The sequence below is a fragment of the Saccoglossus kowalevskii genome, chromosome 7 (genome assembly GCF_978046115.1).
Source record: "Saccoglossus kowalevskii chromosome 7, keSacKowa6.1, whole genome shotgun sequence".
Lineage (NCBI taxonomy): Eukaryota > Metazoa > Hemichordata > Enteropneusta > Harrimaniidae > Saccoglossus > Saccoglossus kowalevskii.
This window is the reverse complement of record NC_140647.1, coordinates 20,541,345-20,560,025: the sequence shown is the minus strand read 5'-3', so window position 1 is coordinate 20,560,025 and position 18,681 is coordinate 20,541,345. Positions and strand designations below refer to the sequence as shown.

General features: G+C 38.1%; 28 non-coding genes across 28 annotated transcripts; 13 read left to right on the top strand and 15 right to left on the bottom strand.

Annotated features, from left to right (window-relative positions):
• Positions 1-675: 675 nt before the first annotated feature.
• On the bottom strand, positions 676-748 carry TRNAV-UAC (transfer RNA valine (anticodon UAC)). The gene has a single exon. It is a non-coding gene; the product is annotated as a tRNA-Val (tRNA).
• A 902-nt stretch (positions 749-1,650) lies between these two features.
• Positions 1,651-1,723, bottom strand: TRNAV-UAC (transfer RNA valine (anticodon UAC)). Its single transcript has one exon. It is a non-coding gene; the product is annotated as a tRNA-Val (tRNA).
• A 707-nt stretch (positions 1,724-2,430) lies between these two features.
• TRNAV-UAC (transfer RNA valine (anticodon UAC)) lies at positions 2,431-2,503 on the bottom strand. Its single transcript has one exon. It is a non-coding gene; the product is annotated as a tRNA-Val (tRNA).
• A 1,041-nt stretch (positions 2,504-3,544) lies between these two features.
• Positions 3,545-3,617, bottom strand: TRNAV-UAC (transfer RNA valine (anticodon UAC)). The gene has a single exon. It is a non-coding gene; the product is annotated as a tRNA-Val (tRNA).
• A 123-nt stretch (positions 3,618-3,740) lies between these two features.
• TRNAV-UAC (transfer RNA valine (anticodon UAC)) lies at positions 3,741-3,813 on the bottom strand. Its single transcript has one exon. It is a non-coding gene; the product is annotated as a tRNA-Val (tRNA).
• A 319-nt stretch (positions 3,814-4,132) lies between these two features.
• TRNAV-UAC (transfer RNA valine (anticodon UAC)) lies at positions 4,133-4,205 on the bottom strand. The gene has a single exon. It is a non-coding gene; the product is annotated as a tRNA-Val (tRNA).
• Positions 4,206-4,718: 513 nt separating this feature from the next.
• On the bottom strand, positions 4,719-4,791 carry TRNAV-UAC (transfer RNA valine (anticodon UAC)). Its single transcript has one exon. It is a non-coding gene; the product is annotated as a tRNA-Val (tRNA).
• Positions 4,792-5,499: 708 nt separating this feature from the next.
• On the bottom strand, positions 5,500-5,572 carry TRNAV-UAC (transfer RNA valine (anticodon UAC)). Its single transcript has one exon. It is a non-coding gene; the product is annotated as a tRNA-Val (tRNA).
• A 123-nt stretch (positions 5,573-5,695) lies between these two features.
• On the bottom strand, positions 5,696-5,768 carry TRNAV-UAC (transfer RNA valine (anticodon UAC)). The gene has a single exon. It is a non-coding gene; the product is annotated as a tRNA-Val (tRNA).
• Positions 5,769-6,085: 317 nt separating this feature from the next.
• Positions 6,086-6,158, bottom strand: TRNAV-UAC (transfer RNA valine (anticodon UAC)). Its single transcript has one exon. It is a non-coding gene; the product is annotated as a tRNA-Val (tRNA).
• Positions 6,159-6,866: 708 nt separating this feature from the next.
• On the bottom strand, positions 6,867-6,939 carry TRNAV-UAC (transfer RNA valine (anticodon UAC)). The gene has a single exon. It is a non-coding gene; the product is annotated as a tRNA-Val (tRNA).
• Positions 6,940-7,647: 708 nt separating this feature from the next.
• Positions 7,648-7,720, bottom strand: TRNAV-UAC (transfer RNA valine (anticodon UAC)). Its single transcript has one exon. It is a non-coding gene; the product is annotated as a tRNA-Val (tRNA).
• Positions 7,721-7,843: 123 nt separating this feature from the next.
• TRNAV-UAC (transfer RNA valine (anticodon UAC)) lies at positions 7,844-7,916 on the bottom strand. The gene has a single exon. It is a non-coding gene; the product is annotated as a tRNA-Val (tRNA).
• Positions 7,917-8,233: 317 nt separating this feature from the next.
• On the bottom strand, positions 8,234-8,306 carry TRNAV-UAC (transfer RNA valine (anticodon UAC)). The gene has a single exon. It is a non-coding gene; the product is annotated as a tRNA-Val (tRNA).
• Positions 8,307-8,623: 317 nt separating this feature from the next.
• Positions 8,624-8,696, bottom strand: TRNAV-UAC (transfer RNA valine (anticodon UAC)). The gene has a single exon. It is a non-coding gene; the product is annotated as a tRNA-Val (tRNA).
• Positions 8,697-10,936: 2,240 nt separating this feature from the next.
• Positions 10,937-11,009, top strand: TRNAV-UAC (transfer RNA valine (anticodon UAC)). The gene has a single exon. It is a non-coding gene; the product is annotated as a tRNA-Val (tRNA).
• Positions 11,010-11,328: 319 nt separating this feature from the next.
• TRNAV-UAC (transfer RNA valine (anticodon UAC)) lies at positions 11,329-11,401 on the top strand. Its single transcript has one exon. It is a non-coding gene; the product is annotated as a tRNA-Val (tRNA).
• A 317-nt stretch (positions 11,402-11,718) lies between these two features.
• TRNAV-UAC (transfer RNA valine (anticodon UAC)) lies at positions 11,719-11,791 on the top strand. The gene has a single exon. It is a non-coding gene; the product is annotated as a tRNA-Val (tRNA).
• A 1,274-nt stretch (positions 11,792-13,065) lies between these two features.
• On the top strand, positions 13,066-13,138 carry TRNAV-UAC (transfer RNA valine (anticodon UAC)). The gene has a single exon. It is a non-coding gene; the product is annotated as a tRNA-Val (tRNA).
• A 513-nt stretch (positions 13,139-13,651) lies between these two features.
• TRNAV-UAC (transfer RNA valine (anticodon UAC)) lies at positions 13,652-13,724 on the top strand. Its single transcript has one exon. It is a non-coding gene; the product is annotated as a tRNA-Val (tRNA).
• A 319-nt stretch (positions 13,725-14,043) lies between these two features.
• TRNAV-UAC (transfer RNA valine (anticodon UAC)) lies at positions 14,044-14,116 on the top strand. The gene has a single exon. It is a non-coding gene; the product is annotated as a tRNA-Val (tRNA).
• Positions 14,117-14,767: 651 nt separating this feature from the next.
• On the top strand, positions 14,768-14,840 carry TRNAV-UAC (transfer RNA valine (anticodon UAC)). The gene has a single exon. It is a non-coding gene; the product is annotated as a tRNA-Val (tRNA).
• Positions 14,841-15,351: 511 nt separating this feature from the next.
• On the top strand, positions 15,352-15,424 carry TRNAV-UAC (transfer RNA valine (anticodon UAC)). The gene has a single exon. It is a non-coding gene; the product is annotated as a tRNA-Val (tRNA).
• A 513-nt stretch (positions 15,425-15,937) lies between these two features.
• Positions 15,938-16,010, top strand: TRNAV-UAC (transfer RNA valine (anticodon UAC)). The gene has a single exon. It is a non-coding gene; the product is annotated as a tRNA-Val (tRNA).
• Positions 16,011-16,464: 454 nt separating this feature from the next.
• Positions 16,465-16,537, top strand: TRNAV-UAC (transfer RNA valine (anticodon UAC)). The gene has a single exon. It is a non-coding gene; the product is annotated as a tRNA-Val (tRNA).
• Positions 16,538-17,048: 511 nt separating this feature from the next.
• On the top strand, positions 17,049-17,121 carry TRNAV-UAC (transfer RNA valine (anticodon UAC)). The gene has a single exon. It is a non-coding gene; the product is annotated as a tRNA-Val (tRNA).
• A 513-nt stretch (positions 17,122-17,634) lies between these two features.
• Positions 17,635-17,707, top strand: TRNAV-UAC (transfer RNA valine (anticodon UAC)). Its single transcript has one exon. It is a non-coding gene; the product is annotated as a tRNA-Val (tRNA).
• A 708-nt stretch (positions 17,708-18,415) lies between these two features.
• Positions 18,416-18,488, top strand: TRNAV-UAC (transfer RNA valine (anticodon UAC)). The gene has a single exon. It is a non-coding gene; the product is annotated as a tRNA-Val (tRNA).
• The last annotated feature ends 193 nt before the right edge of the window (positions 18,489-18,681 follow it).

Genomic DNA, 18,681 nt, shown 5'->3' with positions numbered 1-18,681 from the left:
ACACCATAAGCCAAGCAGTGGAGACATGAATAGACAAAGTGGCACAAAATGACGAAAATTGTTGTGAGAATAAATCAAAAATTGTTAATTGGTTTCACAGAGGATCGAAGTCAGGGCCTTCTGCGTGTAAAGCAGACGTGATAACCGCTGCACCATGAAACCAGTTGGAATTACTGAACAGTGGTTATAACCCCTACACCCTGAACTACACAGTGCAGACACGAATTGGCAAAGTTGCATAAAATTGTGAAAATTGTTACGATAATAAATCAAAAATTTATTAATTGCTTTCACTGAAGATCGAACTCAGGGCCTTCTGCGTGTAAAGAAGACGTGATAACCGCTAAACCATGAAACCAGTTTGAATTACAAAACAGTGGTTATAACCTCGACACCATAAGCCAAGCAGTGGAGACACGAATAGACAAAGTGGCACAAAATGACGAAAATTGTTGCGAGAATAAATCAAAAATTGTTAATTGGTTTCACGGAGGATCGAAGTCAGGGCCTTCTGCGTGTAAAGCAGACATGATAACCGCTGCACCATGAAACCAGTTGGAATTACAAAACAGTGGTTATAACCCCTACACCCTGAACTAAACTGTGCAGACACGAATCGGCAAAGTGGCATAAAATTGTGAAAATTTTTACGAGAATAAATCAAAAATTATTAATTGGTTTCACTGAGGATCGAACTCAAGGCCTTCTGCGTGTAAAGCAGACGTGATAACCGCTACACCATGAAACCAGTTGGAAACAACAAACAGTGGTTATAATCACTAAACCATGAACTAAACTGTGCAGACACGAATTGGCAAAGTTGGATAAAATTGTGAGAATTGTTACGAGAATAAATCAAAAATTATTAATTGGTTTCGCTGAGGATTAATCTCAGGGACTTCTGCGTGTATACCAGATGTGATATCCGCTACACCATGAAACCAGTAGCAATTACAAAACAGTGGTTATAAGCCCTAAATCATGAACCAAACAGTGTAGACATGAATAGACAAAGTGGCACAAAATGACGAAAATTGTTAAAAGAATAAATCAAAAATAATTAATTGGTTTAATTCAGGATCGAACTCAGGGCCTTCTGCGTGTAAAGCAGACATGATAACCGCTAAACCATGAAACCAGTTGGAATTACAATACAGTGGTTATAACCCCTACACCTTGAACTAAACTGTGCAGACTCGAATTGGCAAAGTGGCATAAAATTTTGCAAATTGTTACGATAATAAATCAAAAAGGTATTAATTGGTTTCACTGAGGATCGAACTCAGGGCCTTCTGCGTGTAAAGCATACGTGATAACCGCTACACCATGAAACCAGGTGGAATTACCAAACCGTGGTTATAACCTCGACACCATAAGCCAAGCAGTGGAGACACGAATAGACAAAGTGGCACAAAATGCCGAAAATTGTTGCGAGAATAAATCAAAAATTGTTAATTGGTTTCACGGAGGATCGAAGTCAGGGCCTTCTGCGTGTAAAGCAGACATGATAACCGCTGCACCATGAAACCAGTTGGAATTACAAAACTGTGGTTATAACCCTATACCCAGAACTAAACTGTGCAGACACGAATTGGCAAAGTGGCATAAAATTGTGAAAATTTTTACGAGAATAAATCAAGAATTATTAATTGGTTTCACTGAGGATCGAACTCAGGGCATTCTGCGTGTAAAGCAAACGTGATAACCGCTACACCATGAAACCAGTTGGAATTAACAAACAGTGGTTATAACCACTAAACCATGAACCAAACAGTGTAGACACGAATAGACAAAGTGGCACAAAAGAACGAAAATTGTTACGAGAATAAATCAAAAATTATTAATTGGTTTCACTGAGGATCGAAGTCAGGTCCTTCTGCGTGTAAAGCAGACGTGATAACTGCTACACCATGAAACCAGTTGGAATTACAAAACAGTGGTTAGAACCCCTACAACCTGAACTAAACTGTGCAGACACGAATAATCAAAGTGGCATAAAATTTTGCAAATTGTTACGAGAATAAATCAAAATTTATTAATTGGTTTCACTGAGGATCGAACTCAGGGCCTTCTTCGTGTAAAGCAGACGAAATAACCGCTACACCATGAAACCACTTAGCATTACCAAAAAGTGGTTGTAACCCCTACACCCTGAACTAAACTGTGCAGACACGAATTGGCAAAGTTGGATAAAATTTTGAAAATTGTTACGAGAATAAATCAAAAATTATTAATTGGTTTCGCTGAGGATTAAACTCAGGGACTTCTGCGTGTATACCAGATGTGATATCCGCTACACCATGAAACCAGTAGGAATTACAAAACAGTGGTTATAAGCCCTAAATCATGAACCAAACAGTGTAGACATGAATAGACAAAGTGGCACAAAATGACGAAAATTGTTAAAAGAATAAATCAAAAATAATTAAATGGTTTCACTGAGGATCGAACTCAGGGCCTTCTGCGTGTAAAGCAGACGTGATAACCGCTACACCATGAAACTAGGTGGAAATACCAAACAGTGGTTATAACCTCTACACCATAAGCCAAGCAGTGGAGACACGAATAGACAAAGTGGCACAAAATGACGAAAATTGTTGTGAGAATAAATGGTTAAAACCACTGTTTGTTAATTCCACCTGGTGGAATTAACAAACAGTGGTTTTAACCTCGACACCATAAGCCAAGCAGTGGAGACACGAATAGACAAAGTGGCACAAAATGACGAAAATTGTCGCGAGAATAAATCAAAAATTGTTAATTGGTTTCACTGAGGATCGAACTCAGGGCCTTCTGCGTGTAAAGCAGACGTGATAACCGCTAAACCATGAAACCAGTTGGAATTACAAAACAGTGGTTATAACCCCTACACCCTGAACTAAACTGTGCAGACACGAATTGGCAAAGTTGGATAAAATTGTGAAAATTTTTACGAGAATAAATCAAAAATTATTAATTGGTTTCGCTGAGGATTAAACTCAGGGACTTCTGCGTGTATACCAGATGTGATATCCGCTACACCATGAAACCAGTAGGAATTACAAAACAGTGGTTATAAGCCCTAAATCATGAACCATACAGTGTAGACATGAATAGACGAAGTGGCACAAAATGACGAAAATTGTTAAAAGAATAAATCAAAAATAATTAATTGGTTTCATTCAGGATCGAACTCAGGGCCTTCTGCGTGTAAAGCAGACATGATAACCGCTACACCATGAAACCAGTTGGAATTACTGAACAGTGGTTATAACCCCTACACCCTGAACTACACTGTGCAGACACTAATTGGCAAAGTTGCATAAAATTGTGAAAATTGTTACGATAATAAATCAAAAATTTATTAATTGGTTTCACTGAAGATCGAACTCAGGGCCTTCTGCGTGTAAAGAAGACGTGATAACCGCTACACCATGAAACCAGTTGTAATTACAATACAGTGGTTATAACCAGTACACCCTGAACTAAACTGTGCAGACACGAAGTGGCAAAGTGGCATAACATTTTGCAAATTGTTACGAGAATAAATCAAAAAGCTATTAATTGGTTTCACTGAGGATCAAACTCAGGGCCTTCTGCGTGTAAAGCAGACGTGATAACCGCTACACCATGAAACCAGGTGGAATTGCCAAACAGTGGTTATAACCTCTACACCATAAGCCAAGCAGTGGAGACATGAATAGACAAAGTGGCACAAAATGACGAAAATTGTTAAAAGAATAAATCAAAAAGATATTAATTGGTTTCACTGAGGATCGAACTCAGGGCCTTCTGCGTGTAAAGCAGATGTGATAACCGCTACACCATGAAACCAGATTGAATTACCAATCCAGTGGTTATAACCTCTAAACCATGAACCAAACAGTGTAGACATGAATAGACAAAGTGGCACAAAAGGACGAAAATTGTTATGAGAATAAATCAAAAATTATTAACTGGTTTGACTGAGGATCGAAGTGAGGGCCTTCAGCGTGTAAAGCAGACATGATAACCGCTACACCATGAAACCAGTTGGAATTACTGAACAGTGGTTATAACCCCTACACCCTGAACTACACTGTGCAGACAAGAATTGGCAAAGTTGCATAAAATTGTGAAAATTGTTACGATAATAAATCAAAAATGTATTAATTGGTTTCACTGAGGATCGAACTCAGGGCCTTCTGCGTGTAAAGCAGACGTGATAACCGCTACACGATGAAACCAGTTGTAATTACAAAACAGTGGTTATAACCCCTACACCCTGAACTAAACTCTGCAGACACGAAGTGGCAAAGTGGCATAACATTTTGCAAATTGTTACGAGAATAAATCAAAAAGCTATTAATTGGTTACACTGAGGATCGAACTCAGGGCCTTCTGCGTGTAAAGCAGACGTGATAACTGCTACACCATGAAACCAGGTGGAAATACCAAACAGTGGTTATAACCTCTACACCATAAGCCAAGCAGTGGAGACATGAATAGACAAAGTGGCACAAAATGACGAAAATTGTTGTGAGAATAAATCAAAAATTTTTAATTGGTTTCACAGAGGATCGAAGTCAGGGCCTTCTGCGTGTAAAGCAGACGTGATAACCGCTGCACCACGAAACCAGTTGGAATTACAAAATAGTGGTTATAACCCATACACCCTGAACTAAACTGTGCAGACACGAATTGGCAAAGTGGCATAAAATTTTGAAAATTTTTACGAGAATAAATCAAAAATTATTAATTGGTTTCACTGAGGATCGAACTCAGGGCCTTCTGCGTGTAAAGCAGACGTGATAACCGCTACACCATGAAACCAGTTGGAATTACTAAGCAGTGGTTATAACCGCTAAACCATGAACCAAACAGTGTAGACACGAATAGACAAAGTGGCACAAAAGGACGAAAATTGTTGCGAGACTAAATCAAAATTTATTAATTGGTTTCACTGAGGATCGAACTCAGGGCCTTCTGCGTGTAACGCAGACGTAATAACCGCTACACCATGAAACCAGTAGGAATTACAAAACAGTGGTTATAAGCCCTAAATCATGAACCATACAGTGTAGACATGAATAGACAAAGTGGCACAAAATGACGAAAATTGTTAAAAGAATAAATCAAAATTAATTAATTGGTTTCACTGAGGATCGAACTCAGGGCCTTCTGCGTGTATACCAGATGTGATATTCGCTACACCATGAAACCAGTAGGAATTACAAAACAGTGGTTATAACCCCTAAATCATGAACCAAACAGTGTAGACATGAATAGACAAAGTAGCACAAAATGACGAAAATTGTTAAAAGAATAAATCAAAAATTATTAATTGGTTTGACTGAGGATCGAAGTCAGTGCCTTCTGCGTGTAAAGCAGACATGATAACCGCTAAACCATGAAACCAGTTTGAATTACCAAACAGTGGTTATAACCCCTACACCCTGAACTAAACTGTGCAGACACGAATTGGCAAAGTGGCATAAAATTGTGAAAATTGTTACGATAATAAATCAAAAATTTATTAATTGGTTTCACTGAGGATCGAACTCAGGGCCTTCTGCGTGTAAAGCAGACGTGATAACCGCTACACCATGAAACCAGTTGGAATTACAAAACAGTGGTTATAACCCCTACACCCTGAACTAAACTGTGCAGACACGAATTGGCAAAGTGGCATAAAATTGTGAAAATTTTTACGAGAATAAATCAAAAAGCTATTAATTGGTTTCACTGAGGATCGAACTCAGGGCCTTCTGCGTGTAAAGCAGACGTGATAACCGCTACACCATGAAACCAGTTGGAATTAACAAACAGTGGTTATAATCACTAAACCATGAAACAAACAGTGTAGACACGAATAGACAAAGTGGCACAAAAGAACGAAAATTGTTTCGAGAATAAATCAAAAATTATTAATTGGTTTCACTGAGGATCGAAGTCAGGTCCTTCTGCGTGTAAAGCAGACGTGATAACTGCTACACCATGAAACCAGTTGTAATTACAAAACAGTGGTTATAACCCCTACACCCTGAACTAAACTGTGCAGACACGAATTATCAAAGTGGCATAAAATTTTGCAAATTGTTGCGAGAATAAATCAAAATTTATTAATTGGTTTCACTGAGGATCGAACTCAGGGCCTTCTGCGTGTAAAGCAGACATGATAACCGCTACACCATGAAACCACTTAGAATTACCGAAAAGTGGTTGTAACCCCTACACCCTGAACTAAACTGTGCAGACACGAATTGGCAAAGTTGGATAAAATTGTGAGAATTGTTACGAGAATAAATCAAAAATTATTAATTGGTTTCGCTGAGGATTAAACTCAGGGACTTCTGCGTGTATACCAGATGTGATATCCGCAACACCATGAAACCAGTAGGAATTACAAAACAGTGGTTATAAGCCCCAAATCATGAACCAAACAGTGTAGACATGAATAGACAAAGTGGCATAACATTTTGCAAATTGTTACGAGAATAAATCAAAAAGCTATTAATTGGTTACACTGAGGATCGAACTCAGGGCCTTCTGCGTGTAAAGCAGACGTGATAACTGCTACACCATGAAACCAGGTGGAAATACCAAACAGTGGTTATAACCTCTACACCATAAGCCAAGCAGTGGAGACATGAATAGACAAAGTGGCACAAAATGACGAAAATTGTTGTGAGAATAAATCAAAAATTTTTAATTGGTTTCACAGAGGATCGAAGTCAGGGCCTTCTGCGTGTAAAGCAGACGTGATAACCGCTGCACCACGAAACCAGTTGGAATTACAAAATAGTGGTTATAACCCATACACCCTGAACTAAACTGTGCAGACACGAATTGGCAAAGTGGCATAAAATTTTGAAAATTTTTACGAGAATAAATCAAAAATTATTAATTGGTTTCACTGAGGATCGAACTCAGGGCCTTCTGCGTGTAAAGCAGACGTGATAACCGCTACACCATGAAACCAGTTGGAATTACTAAGCAGTGATTATAACCGCTAAACCATGAACCAAACAGTGTAGACACGAATAGACAAAGTGGCACAAAAGGACGAAAATTGTTGCGAGACTAAATCAAAATTTATTAATTGGTTTCACTGAGGATCGAACTCAGGGCCTTCTGCGTGTAACGCAGACGTAATAACCGCTACACCATGAAACCAGTAGGAATTACAAAACAGTGGTTATAAGCCCTAAATCATGAACCATACAGTGTAGACATGAATAGACAAAGTGGCACAAAATGACGAAAATTGTTAAAAGAATAAATCAAAATTAATTAATTGGTTTCACTGAGGATCGAACTCAGGGCCTTCTGCGTGTATACCAGATGTGATATTCGCTACACCATGAAACCAGTAGGAATTACAAAACAGTGGTTATAACCCCTAAATCATGAACCAAACAGTGTAGACATGAATAGACAAAGTAGCACAAAATGACGAAAATTGTTAAAAGAATAAATCAAAAATTATTAATTGGTTTGACTGAGGATCGAAGTCAGGGCCTTCTGCGTGTAAAGCAGACATGATAACCGCTAAACCATGAAACCAGTTTGAATTACCAAACAGTGGTTATAACCCCTACACCCTGAACTAAACTGTGCAGACACGAATTGGCAAAGTGGCATAAAATTGTGAAAATTGTTACGATAATAAATCAAAAATTTATTAATTGGTTTCACTGAGGATCGAACTCAGGGCCTTCTGCGTGTAAAGCAGACGTGATAACCGCTACACCATGAAACCAGTTGGAATTACAAAACAGTGGTTATAACCCCTACACCCTGAACTAAACTGTGCAGACACGAATTGGCAAAGTGGCATAAAATTGTGAAAATTTTTACGAGAATAAATCAAAAAGCTATTAATTGGTTTCACTGAGGATCGAACTCAGGGCCTTCTGCGTGTAAAGCAGACGTGATAACCGCTACACCATGAAACCAGTTGGAATTAACAAACAGTGGTTATAATCACTAAACCATGAAACAAACAGTGTAGACACGAATAGACAAAGTGGCACAAAAGAACGAAAATTGTTTCGAGAATAAATCAAAAATTATTAATTGGTTTCACTGAGGATCGAAGTCAGGTCCTTCTGCGTGTAAAGCAGACGTGATAACTGCTACACCATGAAACCAGTTGTAATTACAAAACAGTGGTTATAACCCCTACACCCTGAACTAAACTGTGCAGACACGAATTATCAAAGTGGCATAAAATTTTGCAAATTGTTGCGAGAATAAATCAAAATTTATTAATTGGTTTCACTGAGGATCGAACTCAGGGCCTTCTGCGTGTAAAGCAGACATGATAACCGCTACACCATGAAACCACTTAGAATTACCGAAAAGTGGTTGTAACCCCTACACCCTGAACTAAACTGTGCAGACACGAATTGGCAAAGTTGGATAAAATTGTGAGAATTGTTACGAGAATAAATCAAAAATTATTAATTGGTTTCGCTGAGGATTAAACTCAGGGACTTCTGCGTGTATACCAGATGTGATATCCGCAACACCATGAAACCAGTAGGAATTACAAAACAGTGGTTATAAGCCCCAAATCATGAACCAAACAGTGTAGACATGAATAGACAAAGTGCCACAAAATGACGAAAATTGTTAAAAGAATAAATCAAAAATAATTAATTGGTTTCACCGAGGATCGAACTCAGGGCCTTCTGCGTGTAAAGCAGACATGATAACCGCTACACCATGAAACCGCGGTTATAACCACTGTTTAGTAATTCCAACTGGTTTCATGGTGTAGCGGTTATCACGTCTGCTTTACACGCAGAAGGCCCTGACTTCGATCCTCTGTGAAACCAATTAACAATTTTTGACTTATTCTCACAACAATTTTCGTCATTTTGTGCCACTTTGTCTATTCGTGTCTCCACTGCTTGGCTTATGGTGTAGAGGTTATAACCACTGTTTGGTAATTCCACTTGGTTTCGTGGTGTAGCGGTTATCACGTCTGCTTTACACGCAGAAGGCCCTGAGTTCGATCCTTTGTGAAACCAATTAATAGCTTTTTGATTTATTCTCGTAACAATTTGCAAAATTTTATGCATAAAATTGTGAAAATTGTTATAACCACTACACCCTAAACTAAACTGTGTAGACACGAATTGGCATAGTGGCAAAAAATTATGAAAATTGTTACGAGAATAAATCAAAAAGCTATTAATTGGTTTCTCTGAGGATCGAACTCAGGGCCTTCTGCGTGTAAAGCAGACGTGATAACCGCTACACCATGACACCAGTTGGAATTACAAAACAGTGGTTATAACCACTACACCCTAAACTAAACTGTGTAGACACGAATTGGCATAGTGGCAAAAAATTATGAAAATTGTTACGAGAATAAATCAAAAAGCTATTAATTGGTTTCACTGAGGATCGAACTCAGGGACGTTTGCGTGTAAAGCAGACGTGATTTTTCTTTCTTTTATTAAAAGACAAAGCCCACTGGTCCGTCATGTAAAGTAAAAATATTTACATAATATGTTACATACTAATATATTACTTTAATTAACGAAAATTGAATTGGCTTTGATCTCCTGCTCTGCAACTGTGGTCGTCCGACCAATGTTCATAGATGCCCACCGAGAGTGGTGAGTTACAATACCTATCGACATATTGTTGCATAAGACAAAAATAATTATTCTTACTACAAAGCAGATCGTTTATCTAGCTTTTATAATGATAACATTACTAGTGGCTATTACACTTGTACTATCATGTCAATTATATAGAATTGTGAGACTGATTTTGAAATAGCTCAGAATGTTACCTGGAAATCGTTATTAGCGGTATTTTCTGCGAGACCTTCATACCTGACATAGACAAGCGTTTCGTCGTCATTAATGTAATACATCTTATAGTTTCTGAAGACGTTCACAATGGGAATTATTTGTTTGGATGATTTAAATATCTTGTGGCGCAGTATCACTACATGACGAGCCAGCGTCAGTAAATAGTTTGTCAGGGCTAGTTTTGGTTTATCGTCAGAGTCATAAAAACCAAATAATATTATGTAGTTCCTAGCACTCGTTATTGACTGGTATGGAAAAATGTATGATATTAATTTGAATACAAACTGCCAGATAGGTGAGGTAGTAATACAGCCCGTTAGCATGTTTATTACCGTTTCCTCTTCAACTGTACAAAAGTCGCAGAGGGCGGAATCAAGAACGCCGATTTTGTTAAGTAACGTATTGGTAAAAATAACGTTGTGTATATTTTTGAAATTTAAATCGCTTAGTAGGTTAGGCGTGATGCCACCGTAGATATTGCGCCATATTATTCTGAAGTCTATTTGAGGAAAGCGATGTGACCAGTAGAATGTGCAAATCGGTTCCACAATTTTGTTCATGCCAACGAGTTGAGACAAAAGCTTGGTTGTACATGTACTTATTGTATATGAGTGCTGTTTGTGCTTGATCTGAATTTCTGACATTACTAGGTTGGGTGTTAATGCTTGTTTACAACATTGTTTGACCCACGATGACGGAATAGCGTCCTTAATACCCTTATACTGTTTACAAACAATTTTTGTTTGAGCTGTATTGGACAAAATGGAACCAAAATGGAACCCTTGTTCTATAATCCACTCATTACTTCAAATGGAAATGTTTTATTTCAACGTCAATTTTTAAAATATGGAATCACAAAAATCAAAGATATATTATATTTATATAATATATCTTATATATATAATACATATTATATTTATATAATATATCTTTGTTTTGTAATTCCAACTGGTTTCATGGTGTAGCAGTTATCACGTCTGCTTTACACGCAGAAGGACCTGACTTCGATCCTCAGTGAAACCAATTAATAATTTTTGATTTATTCTCGAAACAATTTTCGTTCTTTTGTGCCACTTTGTCTATTCGTGTCTACACTGTTTGTTTCATGGTTTAGTGATTATAACCACTGTTTGTTAATTCCAACTGGTTTCATGGTGTAGCGGTTATCACGTCTGCTTTACACGCAGAAGACCCTGAGTTCGATCCTCAGTGAAACCAATTAATAGCTTTTTGATTTATTCTCGTAACAATTTGCAAAATTTTATGCCACTTTGCCACTTCGTGTCTGCACAGATTAGTTCAGGGTGTAGGGGTTATAACCACTGTTTTGTAATTACAACTGCTTTCATGGTGTAGCGGTTATCACGTCTGCTTTACACGCAGAAGGCCCTTAGTTCGATACTCAGTGAAACCAATTAATAATTTTTTGATATATTATCGTAACAATTTTCACAATTTTATGCAACTTTGCCAATTCGTGTCTGCACAGTTTAGTTCAGGGTGTAGGGGTTATAACCACTGTACAGTAATTCCAACTGGTTTCATGGTGTAGTGGTTATCATGTCTGCTTTACACGCAGAAGGCCCTGAGTTCGATCCTCAGTGAAACCAATTAATTATTTTTGATTTATTCTTTTAACAATTTTCGTCATTTTGTGCCACTTTTTCTATTCATGTCTACACTGTTTGGTTCATGATTTAGGGGTTCTAACCACTGTTTTGTAATTCCAACTGGTTTCATGGTGTAGCAGTTATCACGTCTGCTTTACACGCAGAAGGACCTGACTTCGATCCTCAGTGAAACCAATTAATAATTTTTGATTTATTCTCGAAACAATTTTCCTCCTTATGTGCCACTTTGTCTATTCGTGTCTACACTGTTTGTTTCATGGTTTAGATATTATAACCACTGTTTGTTAATTTCAACTGGTTTCATGGTGTAGCGGTTATCACGTCTGCTTTACACGCAGAAGGCCATGAGTTCGATCCTCAGTGAAACCAATTAATAATTTTTGATTTATTCTCGTAAAAATTTTCACAAATTTATGCCACTTTGCCAATTCGTGTCTGCACAGTTTAGTTCAGGGTGTAGGGGTTATAACCACTGTTTTGTAATTCCAACTGGTTTCATGGTTTAGCGGTTATCACGTCTGCTTTACACGCAGAAGGCCCTGAGTTCGATCCTCAGTGAAACCAATTAATACATTTTTGATTTATTATCGTAACAATTTTCACAATTTTATGCCACTTTGCCAATTCGTGTCTGCACAGTTTAGTTCAGGGTGTAGGGGTTATAACCACTGTTTGGTAATTCCAACTGGTTTCATGGTTTAGCGGTTATCATGTCTGCTTTACACGCAGAAGGCCCTGAGTTCGATCCTCAGTGAAACCAATTAATGATTTTTGATTTATTCTTTTAACAATTCTCGTCATTTTGTGCTACTTTGTCTATTCATGTCTACACTGTTTGGTTCATGATTTAGGGGTTATAACCACTGTTTGGTAATTCCACCTGGTTTCATGGTGTAGCGGTTATCACGTCTGCTTTACACGCAGAAGGCCCTCAGTGAAACCAATTAATAACTTTTTGATTTATTCGCGTAACAATTTGCAAAATTTTATGCCACTTTGCCAATTCGTGTCTGCACAGTTTAGTTCAGGGTGTACTGGTTATAACCACTGTTTTGTAATTACAACTGGTTTCATGGTGTAGCCGTTATCACGTCTGCTTTACACGCAGAAGGCCCTGACTTCGATCCTCAGTGAAACCAATTAATAAATTTTTGATTTATTATCGTAACAATTTTATGCAACTTTGCCAATTCGTGTCTGCACAGTGTAGTTCAGGGTGTAGGGGTTATAACCACTGTTCAGTAATTCCAACTGGTTTCATGGTGTAGCGGTTATCATGTCTGCTTTACACGCAGAAGGCCCTGACTTCGATCCTCAGTCAAACCAATTAATAATTTTTGATTTATTCTTTTAACAATTTTCGTCATTTTGTGCTACTTTGTCTATTCATGTCTACACTGTTTGGTTCATGATTTAGGGGTTATAACCACTGTTTTGTAATTCCTACTGGTTTCATGGTGTAGCGAATATCACATCTGGTATACACGCAGAAGGCCCTGAGTTCGATCCTCAGTGAAACCAATTAATTAATTTTGATTTATTCTTTTAACAATTTTCGTCATTTTGTGCCACTTTGTCTATTCATGTCTACACTGTATGGTTCATGATTTAGGGCTTATAACCACTGTTCTGTAATTCCTACTGGTTTCATGGTGTAGCGGTTATTACGTCTGCTTTACACGCAGAAGGCCCTGAGTTCGATCCTCAGTGAAACCAATTAATAATTTTTGATTTATTCTCGTAACAATTTTCACAATTTTATGCCACTTTGCCAATTCGTGTCTGCACAGTTTAGTTCAGGGTGTATGGGTTATAACCACTATTTTGTAATTCCAACTGGTTTCGTGGTGCAGCGGTTATCACGTCTGCTTTACGCGCAGAAGGCCCTGACTTCGATCCTCTGTGAAACCAATTAAAAATTTTTGATTTATTCTCACAACAATTTTCGTCATTTTGTGCCACTTTGTCTATTCATGTCTCCACTGCTTGGCTTATGGTGTAGAGGTTATAACCACTGTTTGGTAATTCCACCTGGTTTCATGGTGTAGCAGTTATCACGTCTGCTTTACACGCAGAAGGCCCTGAGTTCGATCCTCAGTGTAACCAATTAATAGCTTTTTGATTTATTCTCGTAACAATTTGCAAAATGTTATGCCACTTTGCCACTTCGTGTCTGCAGAGTTTAGTTCAGGGTGTAGGGGTTATAACCACTGTTTTGTAATTACAACTGGTTTCATCGTGTAGCGGTTATCACGTCTGCTTTACACGCAGAAGGCCCTGAGTTCGATCCTCAGTGAAACCAATTAATAAATTTTTGATTTATTATCGTAACAATTTTCACAATTTTATGCAACTTTGCCAATTCTTGTCTGCACAGTGTAGTTCAGGGTGTAGGGGTTATAACCACTGTTCAGTAATTCCAACTGGTTTCATGGTGTAGCGGTTATCATGTCTGCTTTACACGCTGAAGGCCCTCACTTCGATCCTCAGTCAAACCAATTAATAATTTTTGATTTATTCTCATAACAATTTTCGTCCTTTTGTGCCACTTTGTCTATTCATGTCTACACTGTTTGGTTCATGGTTTAGAGGTTATAACCACTGGATTGGTAATTCAATCTGGTTTCATGGTGTAGCGGTTATCACATCTGCTTTACACGCAGAAGGCCCTGAGTTCGATCCTCAGTGAAACCAATTAATATCTTTTTGATTTATTCTTTTAACAATTTTCGTCATTTTGTGCCACTTTGTCTATTCATGTCTACACTGTATGGTTCATGATTTAGGGCTTATAACCACTGTTTTGTAATTCCTACTGGTTTCATGGTGTAGCGGATAGCACATCTGGTATACACGCAGAAGTCCCTGAGTTTAATCCTCAGCGAAACCAATTAATAATTTTTGATTTATTCTCGTAAAAATTTTCACAATTTTATCCAACTTTGCCAATTCGTGTCTGCACAGTTTAGTTCAGGGTGTAGTGGTTATAACCACTGTTTTGTAATTCCAACAGGTTTCATGGTTTAGCGGTTATCACGTCTGCTTTACACGCAGAAGGCCCTGAGTTCGATCCTCAGTGAAACCAATTAATACATTTTTGATTTATTATCGTAACAATTTTCACAATTTTATGCCACTTTGTCTATTCGTGTCTCCACTGCTTGGCTTATGGTGTCGAGGTTAAAACCACTGTTTGTTAATTCCACCAGGTGGAATTAACAAACAGTGGTTTTAACCATTTATTCTCACAACAATTTTCGTCATTTTGTGCCACTTTGTCTATTCGTGTCTCCACTGCTTGGCTTATGGTGTAGAGGTTATAACCACTGTTTGGTATTTCCACCTAGTTTCATGGTGTAGCGGTTATCACGTCTGCTTTACACGCAGAAGGCCCTGAGTTCGATCCTCAGTGAAACCATTTAATTATTTTTGATTTATTCTTTTAACAATTTTCGTCATTTTGTGCCACTTTGTCTATTCATGTCTACACTGTTTGGTTCATGATTTAGGGCTTATAACAACTGTTTTGTAATTCCTACTGGTTTCATGGTGTAGCGGATATCACATCTGGTATACACGCAGAAGTCCCTGAGTTTAATCCTCAGCGAAACCAATTAATAATTTTTGATTTATTCTCGTAACAATTTTCACAATTTTATGCCACTTTGCCAATTCGTGTCTGCACAGTTTAGTTCTGGGTATAGGGTTATAACCACAGTTTTGTAATTCCAACTGGTTTCATGGTGCAGCGGTTATCATGTCTGCTTTACACGCAGAAGGCCCTGACTTCGATCCTCCGTGAAACCAATTAACAATTTTTGATTTATTCTCGCAACAATTTTCGGCATTTTGTGCCACTTTGTCTATTCGTGTCTCCACTGCTTGGCTTATGGTGTCGAGGTTATAACCACTGTTTGGTAATTCCACCTGGTTTCATGGTGTAGCGGTTATCACGTCTGCTTTACACGCAGAAGGCCCTGAGTTCGATCCTCAGTGAAACCAATTAATACCTTTTTGATTTATTATCGTAACAATTTGCAAAATTTTATGCCACTTTGCCAATTCGTGTCTGCACAGTTTAGTTCAAGGTGTAGGGGTTATAACCACTGTATTGTAATTCCAACTGGTTTCATGGTTTAGCGGTTATCATGTCTGCTTTACACGCAGAAGGCCCTGAGTTCGATCCTGAATGAAACCAATTAATTATTTTTGATTTATTCTTTTAACAATTTTCGTCATTTTGTGCCACTTTGTCTATTCATGTCTACACTGTTTGGTTCATGATTTAGGGCTTATAACCACTGTTTTGTAATTGCTACTGGTTTCATGGTGTAGCGGATATCACATCTGGTATACACGCAGAAGTCCCTGAGTTTAATCCTCAGCGAAACCAATTAATAATTTTTGATTTATTCTCGTAACAATTCTCACAATTTTATCCAACTTTGCCAATTCGTGTCTGCACAGTTTAGTTCATGGTTTAGTGATTATAACCACTGTTTGTTATTTCCAACTGGTTTCATGGTGTAGCGGTTATCACGTCTGCTTTACACGCAGAAGGCCCTGAGTTCGATCCTCAGTGAAACCAATTAATAATTTTTGATTTATTCTCGTAAAAATTTTCACAATTTTATGCCACTTTGCCAATTCGTGTCTGCACAGTTTAGTTCAGGGTGTAGGGGTTATAACCACTGTTTTGTAATTCCAACTGGTTTCATGGTGCAGCGGTTATCATGTCTGCTTTACACGCAGAAGGCCCTGACTTCGATCCTCCGTGAAACCAATTAACAATTTTTGATTTATTCTCGCAACAATTTTCGTCATTTTGTGCCACTTTGTCTATTCGTGTCTCCACTGCTTGGCTTATGGTGTCGAGGTTAAAACCACTGTTTGTTAATTCCACCAGGTGGAATTAACAAACAGTGGTTTTAACCATTTATTCTCACAACAATTTTCGTCATTTTGTGCCACTTTGTCTATTCGTGTCTCCACTGCTTGGCTTATGGTGTAGAGGTTATAACCACTGTTTGGTATTTCCACCTAGTTTCATGGTGTAGCGGTTATCACGTCTGCTTTACACGCAGAAGGCCCTGAGTTCGATCCTCAGTGAAACCATTTAATTATTTTTGATTTATTCTTTTAACAATTTTCGTCATTTTGTGCCACTTTGTCTATTCATGTCTACACTGTTTGGTTCATGATTTAGGGCTTATAACCACTGTTTTGTAATTCCTACTGGTTTCATGGTGTAGCGGATATCACATCTGGTATACACGCAGAAGTCCCTGAGTTTAATCCTCAGCGAAACCAATTAATAATTTTTGATTTATTCTCGTAACAATTTTCACAATTTTATGCCACTTTGCCAATTCGTGTCTGCACAGTTTAGTTCTGGGTATAGGGTTATAACCACAGTTTTGTAATTCCAACTGGTTTCATGGTGCAGCGGTTATCATGTCTGCTTTACACGCAGAAGGCCCTGACTTCGATCCTCCGTGAAACCAATTAACAATTTTTGATTTATTCTCGCAACAATTTTCGGCATTTTGTGCCACTTTGTCTATTCGTGTCTCCACTGCTTGGCTTATGGTGTCGAGGTTATAACCACTGTTTGGTAATTCCACCTGGTTTCATGGTGTAGCGGTTATCACGTCTGCTTTACACGCAGAAGGCCCTGAGTTCGATCCTCAGTGAAACCAATTAATACCTTTTTGATTTATTATCGTAACAATTTGCAAAATTTTATGCCACTTTGCCAATTCGTGTCTGCACAATTTAGTTCAAGGTGTAGGGGTTATAACCACTGTATTGTAATTCCAACTGGTTTCATGGTTTAGCGGTTATCATGTCTGCTTTACACGCAGAAGGCCCTGAGTTCGATCCTGAATGAAACCAATTAATTATTTTTGATTTATTCTTTTAACAATTTTCGTCATTTTGTGCCACTTTGTCTATTCATGTCTACACTGTTTGGTTCATGATTTAGGGCTTATAACCACTGTTTTGTAATTGCTACTGGTTTCATGGTGTAGCGGATATCACATCTGGTATACACGCAGAAGTCCCTGAGTTTAATCCTCAGCGAAACCAATTAATAATTTTTGATTTATTCTCGTAACAATTCTCACAATTTTATCCAACTTTGCCAATTCGTGTCTGCACAGTTTAGTTCATGGTTTAGTGATTATAACCACTGTTTGTTATTTCCAACTGGTTTCATGGTGTAGCGGTTATCACGTCTGCTTTACACGCAGAAGGCCCTGAGTTCGATCCTCAGTGAAACCAATTAATAATTTTTGATTTATTCTCGTAAAAATTTTCACAATTTTATGCCACTTTGCCAATTCGTGTCTGCACAGTTTAGTTCAGGGTGTAGGGGTTATAACCACTGTTTTGTAATTCCAACTGGTTTCATGGTGCAGCGGTTATCATGTCTGCTTTACACGCAGAAGGCCCTGACTTCGATCCTCCGTGAAACCAATTAACAATTTTTGATTTATTCTCGCAACAATTTTCGTCATTTTGTGCCACTTTGTCTATTCGTGTCTCCACTGCTTGGCTTATGGTGTCGAGGTTATAACCACTGTTTTGTAATTCAAACTGGTTTCATGGTTTAGCGGTTATCACGTCTGCTTTACACGCAGAAGGCCCTGAGTTCGATCCTCAGTGAAAGCAATTAATAAATTTTTGATTTATTATCGTAACAATTTTCACAATTTTATGCAACTTTGCCAATTCGTGTCTGCACTGTGTAGTTCAGGGTGTAGGGGTTATAACCACTGTTCAGTAATTCCAACTGGTTTCATGGTGCAGCGGTTATCACGTCTGCTTTACACGCAGAAGGCCCTGACTTCGATCCTCTGTGAAACCAATTAACAATTTTTGATTTATTCTCACAACAATTTTCGTCATTTTGTGCCACTTTGTCTATTCATGTCTCCACTGCTTGGCTTATGGTGTAGAGGTTATAACCACTGTTTGGTAATTCCACCTGGTTTCATGGTGTAGCGGTTATCACGTCTGCTTTACACGCAGAAGGCCCTGAGTTCGATCCTCAGTGAAACCAATTAGTAACTTTTTGATTTATTCTCGTAGCAATTTGCAAAATTTTATGCAACTTTGCCAATTCATGTCTGCACAGTGTAGTTCAGGGTGTAGGGGTTATAACCACTGTTCAGTAATTCCAACTGGTTTCATGGTGTAGCGGTTATCATGTCTGCTTTACACGCTGAAGGCTCTGACTTCGATCCTCAGTCAAA